This window comes from Uloborus diversus, chromosome 6 (genome assembly GCF_026930045.1).
Source record: "Uloborus diversus isolate 005 chromosome 6, Udiv.v.3.1, whole genome shotgun sequence".
Taxonomy (NCBI): Eukaryota; Metazoa; Arthropoda; class Arachnida; order Araneae; family Uloboridae; genus Uloborus; species Uloborus diversus.
The window spans coordinates 120,993,467-121,006,572 of record NC_072736.1 but is presented as its reverse complement, the minus strand read 5'-3'; the positions used below and the strand labels follow the sequence as shown (position 1 = coordinate 121,006,572).

The following is a 13,106-nucleotide window of genomic DNA, read 5'->3' as shown; positions in this document are numbered from 1 at the left end:
AAATACAAGACCGATGAAACTACGCTCTCTCGCGATTGTAAAGCGGGAAAGTCCCGATGGATGGAAGAAGCGCAAGGATACAAACGAATAACGACTCGCAATATTTATCTTTGTTTACATTCAATAATGTTTTTCAGAACTGTGCTTTTGGAAAAATTATGAATAAAAAAGTGTGTTTTGTTGACAAAGATTTCTATTATTAAGAAAAATGTCTTTTGAATTCCAGTTTTTAAGCTTAAATTTCACAAACTGTATAGAACTTAGTACTTTACTTACTTCGCAATGGTTGCTATGGGCAACCGTGGCAGACGACCTCAGAAACCGTTCTTTTTAAAAAAAATTCTTACGCATGGAAGGTACTTTCGCCTTCGTACGATTTTTTCGCTCGGAATTTTAGAGCTTTTTCTTTGTTCTAAGCAAAATTATTTTTGTGCAATTTTTCGTTGAGAAATGAGAACTTTGATTCTATTTTTGTCAGGGATGTGAAAATATTTTATCGAACATAAATCATAGGAATAAATCATAGGTGTGAAGAAGATCGTCATAAAACCTTTTAGAATGGAGTCGTTTCCGAAATTTTAAAAGTATATTTTCTGAAAAAGCATGCTTAAAACATAGGTTTTGACTATTTTATACAAATTTGACAAAGTATAATAATTTTCAACAATTATTTTAATGGTGCTCAGTTTCAATTACATTTTTTACGCTTCTGCACATGACATCACAAGAGATGAAATGAAATTAGCGTAGAGCGCAATATTTAATTCGCTTCTTTACTCACATGTACTGGCAACGATATGGTTGATATTAATAGCAAGTGTAGAGCGCAATATTAAATTCGCTTCTTTACTCACATGTACTGGCAACGATATTGTTACTAATCCTGTAAATAGTAATTATTGTAGTAACGTAACCTGTAAATAGTTTCCCGTAATGAATATACAACCCCTTTTCATATGGCTAAAGTATACGACCCCCTATTTCCTTTTTGTTCATTGATAAAATTTGATAACGGTCTACTATTTTCCAGAAGCGTGTGGAATATTTGAGAGATTTCTTTTCGGTGTGTATATAAGCCGTTAGCGATGGATAAAAAGTTAGTTTCGATTGAGATTTCGAACTGAGAGCGTATTTGCTCTGTTTATTGCGAGGCATTTCGCTGTGTTGTTTTCGTATTTTTAAGCTTAAATTTCACAAACTGTATAGAACTTAGTACTTTACTTACTTCGCAATGGTTGCTATGGGCAACCGTAGCAGACGACCTCAGAAACCGTTCTTTTTAAAAAAAATTCTTACGCATAGAAGGTACTTTCGCCTTCGTACGATTTTTTCGCTACGAATTTTAGAGCTTTTTCTTTGTTCTAAGCAAAATTATTTTTGTGCAATTTTTCGTTGAGAAATGAGAACTTTGATTCTATTTTTGTCAGGGATGTGAAAATATTTTATCGAACATAAATCATAGGAATAAATCATAGGTGTGAAGAAGATCGTCATAAAACCTTTTAGAATGGAGTCGTTTCCGAAATTTTAAAAGTATTTTTTCTGAAAAAGCATGCTTAAAACATAGGTTTTGACTATTTTATACACATTTGACAAAGTATAATAATTTTCAACAATTATTTTAATGGTGCTCAGTTTCAATTACATTTTTTACGCTTCTGCACATGACATCACAAGAGATGAAATGAAATTAGCGTAGAGCGCAATATTTAATTCGCTTCTTTACTCACATGTACTGGCAACGATATGGTTGATATTAATAGCAAGTGTAGAGCGCAATATTAAATTCGCTTCTTTACTCACATGTACTGGCAACGATATTGTTACTAATCCTGTAAATAGTAATTATTGTAGTAACGTAACCTGTAAATAGTTTCCCGTAATGAATATACAACCCCTTTTCATATGGCTAAAGTATACGACCCCCTATTTCCTTTTTGTTCATTGATAAAATTTGATAACGGTCTACTATTTTCCAGAAGCGTGTGGAATATTTGAGAGATTTCTTTTCGGTGTGTATATAAGCCGTTAGCGATGGATAAAAAGTTAGTTTCGATTGAGATTTCGAACTGAGAGCGTATTTGCTCTGTTTATTGCGAGGCATTTCGCTGTGTTGTTTTCGTATTTGGAAGTAAATACGTGTGTAAACGTTGAGTTTACGGTGTTGTGTGATAATTGCTTCAGTGGCGTACTGGGCCGCCGGGATACCGGGAAAATTCCCGGTGCGCCGGTGCCTTAGTGCGCCGGCGCCTAAGTCTTTTTTTTTTTTTTTATGAATTTTGTACCGAATATTGTGGCGCCTGGTACCATAAGATTTATCGTATGAGATGAACAAATAAAAAGACTTAACATCATAAAACTACGTACCATCCCTTTTTAAAATCAAAGTTACCTCCATCCATCAGTTTAATCCCTTAATGAAAAATGCTTTTTTCATTCCCATCCAAATCTATCTCCTTCATCCAAGGAATAAAATGGTTGCGGAGTTTTCCCCTCCTTTTTTAATAAAAGTAACATCAGAGTTTTTTTTTTTTTTTTTTTAATTTGAAGTATCAATTCGCGAATCTAACAATAAGTAACCATTCAGCGCCGACTTGAACTCAGTTGAAACTATAAACCTTTCCCCTAAAATTTTTGAATAATGCCGAAGATTCCAGATTTTTTTGAACAAGGCGCCTATCTCGGACATCTAACTTTCGTACGGCGTCCATCTCTCTATAACTCGGTGACAAAGTCAGGGTTTTTAGTCCTGGGGGGGAGGGGGGGGGGTTGAGTTCAAAATTTTTTTATGTTGTCTTGATGACGCTTCCAACGAAGCAAAAGAAAGGCAAAAACTTCGGTTTCACTAAGTGCGGACGAGGAGTGAAGCTGCAGCCTCATACACATACACACACACATAGCTCCTTTCCTAGATTCGTCACTGATATAACTAATCATAACTAACAGACAAAAATGAATAAAATTGGTATGCCTTCATTGCATAGCCCTTTATTTTTATTCATGATTCAGAAGCGCTGCGAAATTTTTCAACAGTTCATAATTCTCTAATAGTGAAGAAAATTAAAATTTCGTGGCGCCGGCACCCCCATAAAGACTTTACGGCACTCTAATTTACCCCCACCCCAGTAAATTGGAAAACAAAATTAGAGGTAGGAGCCATTAAATTTCAATAAGAGATTTTTTCCGTTAAAAATATTTTCTTTTAAATCATTATTAAATGTAGCGCATGCTTACACAAAATTGTTGTACGCGCGTATTATACTTCTCATTTTCAACTTATCACACTTAATAGCGTTAAATTGGAGCTTTTTCATAGGATCAGGTCCTTTTAGTCATTTCATTTGACACTTTTCACACTTCCACATACCTTTTCCCTTTCAGGTGCTACTACTTTTTTTTAAAGGCGGCAAATATCACTACTACTCAATAAATTTTATTTTCAATTCAAAACATGATCAGGGGCGTAACTAGGAGGAGCAGGGGAACACCAACCCCCCTCCCTCTGTGCGCGAAATTGAAGATATGACTAAAAATATTTTTCCCAGCTTTGAATGAAAAAAAAATTAATCGAAAATAAATTTTGTCGACTAAAATCAGCGGCAACCACCGTTGGGGTGCGAGAGATATAACTCGCCGCCCTACCCCAGCATTAATAAAGATCGCCAAAATTTCCATTTAAAGTACTTCAATTTCGAAAATTTTCAGGGGATAGCACCTAGATGGCCCACATCATAAAAGATCGTTTAAAATTTAGCATATTGGACTTCCATTTCAGAAACTTCCTAGAGGAGCCAAATTATAGCGAATTTGGTTGAGCTTCAGCGAAATTATAATTCCCGAAATTATAATAAATTGTCTACAATTTCGTTTTAGCTCTTTAATTTCGAAAACTTTCCAGAAGAGAGTCCCCGAACACCATCCCGTCCTCTAAAATTATCGAAGACATCATACAGTTATGCCATTTAAGACTTCAAATGCGATAAATTCCCACATAAAAGTTTTGAAACGCATGCATTCTCTAGAGTCAGCAAAAATGGCCTACAAATACGATGTTTGAACTTAAAATTTCGAAAGCTTTCCGGGGACGAACCACCGTATTCACTTTATTAAAGATGATCTAATGTTTTGTAAAGATCTCAGTTTCGAAACTTTTTCGAAGAAGCGCTCAGGGTCGTCGCCAACATCCACCAGTTTTTCAGAAATTGAGCCGCCAATTTCTGAAAGTGATTAAAAACAGCAAAAGCAAGAGAAAAAAGAAGAAAACCTTCGCAATCTTTAAGAATTAAAATTGTAATAATGAATGAACTAAGGAAATAAAAGTGACAAAAAGTATTTTTTCTGCCAAATTTGAAAAGAAAATGAAATCTTCGCATATTATTGAGAAACATCCAAGATCCTGCATCCGCTGAAATGTACGTTTCAAACATTTTTGATCGAAAAAAAAATAGCCTACTACGAGATTTAGTTCAATGAAAAGATGAATTGATAAATAACATAATAGCATTATGTAGGCCGCTGTAATATGTTTTAAAAAGAAAACAATTTAAAATAAAATAACAAAACAAGTATAAAAAAAGTAGTAAACGAGATTTAAATAATGTAATGAATTAGTGATAAGTTCTCAGTGTTTGAATGTTTTAAAGTGAAGGTAAACAAAAACTTGATCCCAAGATTTAGGAGGCATGATGTTTAAATTAAAATAAAGTGGGGGGGGGGGGGGGAGACTCTAGAGACATCACTCCAAAATGTAAAAAATTTCCTCTTTGGAGCCGCAAACGGCATTTCATTTTCGAAAAACTAAAGCACTCAAATGGGTTTAGAAAAGAAAACTGGGGGAGCGTTTTCCACTACATTTTTACCAATAATAAAAACAAATACGTAAAAAGAGAGAAGAAAGCGGAAGAGTGGGAAGTCCCCGAACATTATATCCCTTCGTTTTTCATCGCCAAAGGTACCCGAGAAGCGTGTTTTTTAAATTTTGATTTTGAAAGACTTCCGAGGAAGAGTTCCCTAACCACATCGCCTACAGTCATCAAAGACGGCCTAAAATTACTTATTTAGGTCTTCAATTTCAAAAAGCCTCCAGGGGAGCGTCCCACTCAAATATTCGAGAAACGCAACCACCCCATCATCCAAAATCGTTTAAAATTTCGGTTTTAGGACTTAAATTTCTAAAAATTCTAGAAGTCCCTGAACCTCCCTTCCCCCTAATATCACCAAAGATAGTCGTTTTTAGGATTTAGATTTCTAAAAGTTCCAGAGGTTCCCGAACCTCCCTTCCCTTCTAATATAATCAAAGACGGTCTAAAAATATGGTCGTTTTTAGGGCTTCAATTCTGAAAAGATTTCCGAGAGGAGCTTCCGAACTGTCTAATACATCGTCGAAGATAATCTGAAAATTTTACCTGGAATTTCAATTTTAGAAAATTTCCGAAGAAAGCCTCCGAACCTCTCTGCCCACTAATATTACCAATGCTCGTCTAAAAACTGTGTTTTAGGAGCTAACCTTGAAACCTTTCTTGGGGAACGATCCTATCACTCGCTCTAAAATCATTAAAGATCGTCTTAAATTTTGTTTAACGGTTTGAATTTTGAAACGGTTCGGGGAACAGTTCTCGGGAACTCCTCTCCCTTACATCATTGAAAGTCTACTGAAATCAAGTTTTTAGAGCTTCAAATTCGGAAAAAATGCCCGTACTCTTAACATTACCAAAGATGGCCTACAATCGTGCTTTTAAAATTTCACGTACGAAAAATTGCCGGTCCTTATTTAACGTTACCAAAGACAGCCTACAGTCGCGTTTTTACGGCGAAAAACGCGTTACGTTCGAAAAATTCCCGAGAGTGGGCCCTCGAAACTATCCTCTCTATTCCCTAATATCACCGCAAATAGTCTAATTGCCTTTTTACCGCTTCAATTTCGGAGAACCACCGTTTCACCGAAAAGAGTCAACCACCCTTTCTAAAATAATTGGATATGATCCACAATTGCGTTTTTAAAGTTTCAATTTCGAAATAGGTCCGGGAGCATCATCGAACCTCTTCAGCCCCAAACATTACCAAAGATAATCTAGAGATAATCTTTAGATATCGCAGTTTTAGAATAATCTTTAGAGATCGTCTAAAACTGCATTTTAGGGGCTACAATCTCGAAAAAATTCCCGGGGAGGGCCCCGGACCCCCCATTTATTAAGATGGTTGTAGATAACAATTGAACTTCAACTTTTCGGTCCCGAAAAATGGACGAGGGAGCGCTCTCTATCCTCTTCTCCTTCAAACTCCTCTTTTTACTCGTTTCTTATTTATAAAAAACTCGTCCAAAGTTTAATTTTTAGAAGTTCTAACTTAGAAACCTCCCCTCCCCCCAAAACACTCCTCTTTCTAACATCACCGAACAAAGTAAAAAACTTTCTCATTTCGACAAAAAAAAGGGGGGGGGGAGCGCAAAAGTTTCAGTTGTCTTGGGGCGTTGAAGATTATCTACTCCTCGGATAGGAAGTTCATCAAGTTTAATTTTTTAGTTGAACTTGGTGAATGGGAGGAGGAAGGGTGCGAAAATAGAGCAAGGCGCCGGTCAAGTGTTTTTCCCGGTACACATTTTTGACCCAGTACGCCACTGCTGATGAATAATTTAGCAGTAGTTAACGATTTCTCCTGTACATAGTGTAAATAAAGCTCCTGTGTTTTTATCAAGAACTGTGTCTTCATTTCAAGAAAGTGGAAGTCGCACCGAATCCGTTACAATATGGTTGATATTAATAGTAAGTGTAGAGCGCAATATTTAATTCGCTTCTTAATTATCATAATTTGGAAATGCGGCAGATAGCAAGTGTAAGCATTCAGCGTTCCAGTAAATATGGGCCACAGTTCATCACTTGTGACGTTATGAAAACCATGCCTTGTTTGAAAAATCAGAATTTTTAAAAAATTAATTTAAAATCAAAAGTTTTGAAAATAAAAGTTTTTCCTCGCTCCACGTCATTAATTAATTTTATTTTTATTTTTTATTGAGCAATCACGATTTCTTATTGCTTTCATTTGACTGTTTTGATGTCCTATCATTTTATTTTACCACCGCCACCCTCCGCTCCATCACCGTCGACCAGGTCCTCACGATGCTGCTCCTATAGCGAAAGCCGTCTCCAGGTTGCATCCATGTTCTACACACACGCGCATACATACACAACTACACACGCGCACACACACACAAACACACACATACACCTACACACATACACCTATAAAACGCATACATACAGACACTTACACATGCACACACACATACACACAACTACTTACACATTCATGCCTGCACACAGACACAAACACATATGCCTACACACACATACACATACCCTTACACACAAACACACAACCCCCCCCCCCACTCACACGCCTACATACACACACTCGTGATTGCGAAAAACATAATTTGAATTCAAGATGTCAAAATTCAAACTAATTTTTTTTTTTTTTTTTTGCTTATTCTATCAACTTCAGTGACTAAAATTAGTACTTTTGACTGATGGATAGTTTAAAAATATTAGCTCTGGCTCGGGCCAACAGATGTCCCTTCTCCGCCCTGTGCATGCCCTTGATCTAAAGTGGGGTATTTTGAGAAAATTTCAACAAAATATGTTCATATCGTGACAAACTTTTACTAGTTCATTTTTGGGCAAAAATTGAACTTTTGAGTTCTAATAAGTTCAATATTTCTAATGTATTTAATTATTCGTTAATTTTCGTAATTTTTTTCTGTGCCTGCCCCTTAAATAGTGTCCCTTCATGAGAGCTAAATGCATGGAAATCCCTGTTCAAGGGTAGGGGTGCATCCCCCCTAAAAAAGGAAAATACCCCTCAAAACCCCCCTCCTAAAAATTTTAATTGCCACAATCCGCTCTATGCCCCCCCCCCCCCGCCTAGGTGGGCACCCCTGTCGAAGGGACAGAGACCCAGGGACGTGCACAGGAAGAAGGAACACCTGTTAACCCGGGATCGGGCCTGAAGAGGGCCCAATTTTTTTAAAACTATGGAATATAGAGGTAAACAATATGGAGGCGGGGGGACAGAAAAGTCATTTGTGACGAGCCTCAAAATGTCTGTGCACGCCCCTGCTGTGACCAGAAAAGGTGCATAAAATCAAAAAGAAATAGAAGTAGTCCCTAGTTCAGATTTCAAAGATCCTTAAATAGAAGTGTCCGTTGTTCAGAGGTGTCGCTTAAAGGAGGAACTACTATAGAAAGAGTGAAGTGAAATAAACAAAATCTAGTTCAGATTTTTTAACATTTAAATTACGTATTTTATTTTATTTTTTACAAATACTTACTTTTCTTTTTTTGTTTTTTATTCCATTTTCTTTAGAAATTTAGAGATCCGAGCCAGTTTACCACGACCGAACGATATAATTTCTGAGTCTTGTATGTCAATGTGTTCGTTACTCAAATTCGTAGAATAAGTGGAAGAGACTTCAAAGTCAATATTCAGGACGAACACGTGTTTTATTTCAGCAAGCGGCGGCAACATTTCTTTGCGCAGTTGCTGAGTTCTCGCCTCATCAGCATTGCTGTGCTTGAAGCATTTTAAATGATTGTTTGTATACAACGATGACGCACAGCTGCATGAATCATTATAAAAAAAAGGTCATTCCCAGGCCCGGATCTACGTGCCCGAGACCCAGCGGTGCCGGGGGAGGGGAGGGGAGGAAGGGAACACGGACCAAAACACAAACAATTTTTTTTTTTTTTGAGCAATCACGATTGCTTATTGTTCTCATTTGACTGTTTTGGCGTGCTATCATTTTATTTTCCCACCAGCACCACCGTCGACCGGCTCCTCACGATGCTGCTTCTATTGCGAAAACTGTCTCCAGGTTGCGTCCATCTCCCACACACACACGCATACACACACGCGCATACAAACTCACACACCTACACATACATACACACATACACACACACGCACACGAACCCCTACACAGATGCGCGTACACACACAGCACTGCATACACAACATGCACACATACACACACGAACGCCTACACACACACACCCGTACACACACATCACTGCGTACATAACATGCACACACATGCTTACATACACGCACACACGCGCACGCACCCACACACATGTGCCTACACACACACACACGCGCATACATACACATACACGCTCGTGATTGCGAAAAACATAATTTGAATTCAAGATGCCAAAAATTCAAATTAATTTTTTTTTTTTTTGAGCAATCACGATTGCTTATTGCTTTCATTTGACTGTTTTGATGTGCTATCATTTTATTTTCCCACTAGCACCCTCTGCAGCATCACCGTCGACCTTCTCCTCACGATGCTACTCCTCTAGCGAAAACCGTCTCCAGGTTGCGTCACTATCCTACATTTACACGCATACATACACGCACGTACAAACATGCACATACATGCACAAACGCCTACACACACAGCACTGCATACACAACATGTATATATACACACACAAACGCCTACACACATACACCCGTACACACACAGCACTGCGTACACAACATTCACACACATGCTTACATACACACACGCACGCACCCACACACATGCGCCTACACAAACACACACGCGCATACATACACACACACGCTCGTGATTGCGAAGAACATAATTTGAATTCAAGATGCATGTTCATGAAGAGTGTTCATGTATATATACACACACAAACGCCTACACACATACACCCGTACACACACAGCACTGCGTACACAACATTCACACACATGCTTACATACACACACGCACGCACCCACACACATGCGCCTACACAAACACACACGCGCATACATACACACACACGCTCGTGATTGCGAAAAACATAATTTGAATTCAAGATGCCAAAAATTCAAATTAATTTTTTTTTTTGAGCAATCACGATTGCTTATTGCTTTTATTTGACTGTTTTGATGTGCTATCATTTTATTTTCCCACTAGCACCCTCTGCAGCATCACCGTCGACCGGCTCCTCACGATGCTACTCCTCTAGCGAAAACCGTGTCCAGGTTGCGTCACTATCCTACATTTACACGCATACATACACGCACGTACAAACATGCACATACATGCACAAACGCCTACACACACAGCACTGCATACACAACATGTATATATACACACACACGAACGCCTACACACATACACCCGTACACACACAGCACTGCGTACACAACATTCACACACATGCTTACATACACACACGCACGCACCCACACACATGCGCCTACACAAACACACACGCTCGTAATTGCGAAAAACATAATTTGAATTCAAAATGCAAAAAATTCATGTTATTTATTTATTTATTTATTTATTTTTTAACTATGCTCTTGTTTTAACTGATGACAATATTTTTGCAATATTTCGGTAAAAATGTGAGGGAAAATTGAACCTCACCACTTTTTTCTTTTGCACAAAAGCGAAGGGGGGGGGGGGACAATGCAATTATGGGAGGCTTGTGTTCATGCTGACAGGGCCGTGGTGATCTGATCGTTAAGGCATCCCACTTGTGACCGGAGGGTTCCGAGTTCGACTTATCCGGTCGAAGATTCACCGTCTTCATTAATGGTGACTGGGGGGACGTTAAATTAGTGGCGTGTTTACTAGGAGTCGGTGGGGGCGACCGCCCACTCCGTGATCATCATTTTCTGAGACCAATAATATAGAATTGAAAGAATTACTAGCAATCGACACTAACTAATTTCAATCAAGTACATTCCACAAATTTGTTTTAAATTAAGTTTAGACAGTTAGTGTAGTCGAGGTCGGACAGCGTTACCCACTTTTTAACTTCAACCTAAGGTCGACCCTTCCTCCTTTTTAGAACTTTAATAATTTTTATATTTCTATATGTGTTTTCTAACCTTTTTCTTTCATGGACTACGCTGTACTGTATGATAATACATTGCTATGACTTAGAACAGTGGTTTCCAACCCTTTGGGAGATAACCCCAAAGGGTAGATTGACACTTCAAGGGGGGCGATAGGGGCCAATTAGTATTTAAAAGACTTAAAGGGGGGCAATTGACTCGTGGTCACAAAGTCCTCCTCGGCTCCTCGTGAAACGATACCTCTGGGGGGTGCTGGACCGGGGATTGCTCGGCTTCTGGTCTGGATCAAAAAATCAAAGCTGTCTTCAGGGTCCCATCGAACTGGTTAAGCCACAAATAGTGGTTGGTACGGGGGACCCTGGAGTGAAAACTGTTCTTGCTAACATAATTTATAAACAAAATTAGTTTCCAAAAATCAGGACCAAAAACAATCCACACAGCTATCCAGAAGCGTTGAAATAAGTAAGTTGAAAACCATAAAATAATAGTAATATAATAAATAAATAAAACATTTAAACAAATGAATTATAAATATAAGTAGAAATATTGAAGCAGTTAAAAACACATTCCAATCACTTGTTCGATAAAATTCCTTTCGAGGACGAATGGGGGGGGGGAGCAATCTAGCAGGCCGTTAAGGATCCTGCTGATTTTTTGCAGGGGCCCCCAAAATTTCCAGGCCTGATCATTCCATATCTCACACACACACAAATCAACAAAAAAAGAAAAGAAAAGAAAAATCTCAACTTGATCATCTTATATTTTCATGAAACTTTCAGTCTTCAAGTCTTACTCTTTGATATTTTTATAAATTTGTAATTATTTTTTTAAAATATCATTTATTCAAAATTGACGAGTGATTAATTTTTGAAGCTTGTTAAAAAGCTTTTTATTTAACTTCCCGGCAGTGCTTTTTAAAACAGGGGTTCTCAACCTGGGGCCCACTAGGGAAGGCGTAGAAGAATTCCAAAGGAAGCGTGAAAGTATTCTAAAAAGAAAGTAAAAAAGTAATTATAATTTCCTCAATTTTGAGTTCACATGTAAATATTTTCTACATTATCGCCGTTTCTTGAATTTTTTAGTGCAGTTTTAATCGTCATATCTCAGCGAATCTGTGTTTGCAACACTGGCAGACTTCAATTCAAAATATCGAGCAAGGATAGACATTAAAAGTGACCTGAGCGTCGCACTTTTTCACAAATTACAAACAAATGTTCAAAAACTTGTCAAGAAGAAACAGTGGTGGTTATCCTCTTTTAAATCTACTTTCCCGTGAAAGTAAAAGAAAGAAGAAAAGGGCATGAAAGAAGGCTTAATGCATCATACAAAATATCGCTAAAAACGAAAATAAGGTCAAAAATAAATAAAATATTAAATAAATATCGAAAAATTGCAAATTGGAAAGCAGGAGGAGAATGTAGGTTGGTCTGTCAGTCATTTTTCTCTAATAAAGTGAATTTTTTTACGATTGAAATGGATTCATGAAAAATGAATGGCCCATGGGGGGATCGAACCCACGACCTTCGCGTTATTAGCACGACGCTCTAACCAACTGAGCTAATGGGCCACGTTGGGAGGAGATAAAATATATTATGAAACCGTCACTATATACAAACTGATATTTTTTAACGAAAATTATTAAAGATTTGAAAAGTTTTGCTTCCGTATTGTGTTTATTATATCAACCTACAGCTTAAAATATCTGCAAAAGTATTTTTTGCTTGCCCATATGGTTACGAATCTTGCTTTTAAATTTTAGATCTTGAATCTTTGCGTTATAGTTGAAATATCTCAAGTTTCCTGATCTTTACAGCTGGAAATAGCCGATGATTACCGATATTGTGTAAAATCAAATATTTTTTCACAAGACTTGTGAATCCAAGTATTTTCTAATCACTAAGACTTTTTTTCTTTCCTTCTTTCCTGTTAGTATGGATTTTTGTCGAACATGCTTAGTCCTTCAATAATAATAATAATAATAATAATAATAATGAAAATAAAAAATATCAAAGTTAATATTCACGAATTTCTTCTTGTTTTTACGAATTTATCCACAGAAATAACTTTTGAAATTTAACAAATAAGATTTTTAATTCCATACTGAGCTTCATTCTACAACTCAAACTTTGAAAGCATATTAAAAATTAATAAAAGCACTCGTTTTCGCGAAAGAATGCTGGTAACGGTGATTTCCGAATTTTGTATGAACAGATATATGCGAAAGTTGATTTTCAAATAAC

The 13,106-nt window shown here is 37.3% G+C and overlaps 1 non-coding gene across 1 annotated transcript; it reads right to left on the bottom strand.

The window, feature by feature from the left end:
• Positions 1-12,359: 12,359 nt before the first annotated feature.
• Positions 12,360-12,433, bottom strand: Trnai-aau (transfer RNA isoleucine (anticodon AAU)). The gene has a single exon. It is a non-coding gene; the product is annotated as a tRNA-Ile (tRNA).
• Positions 12,434-13,106: the final 673 nt, after the last annotated feature.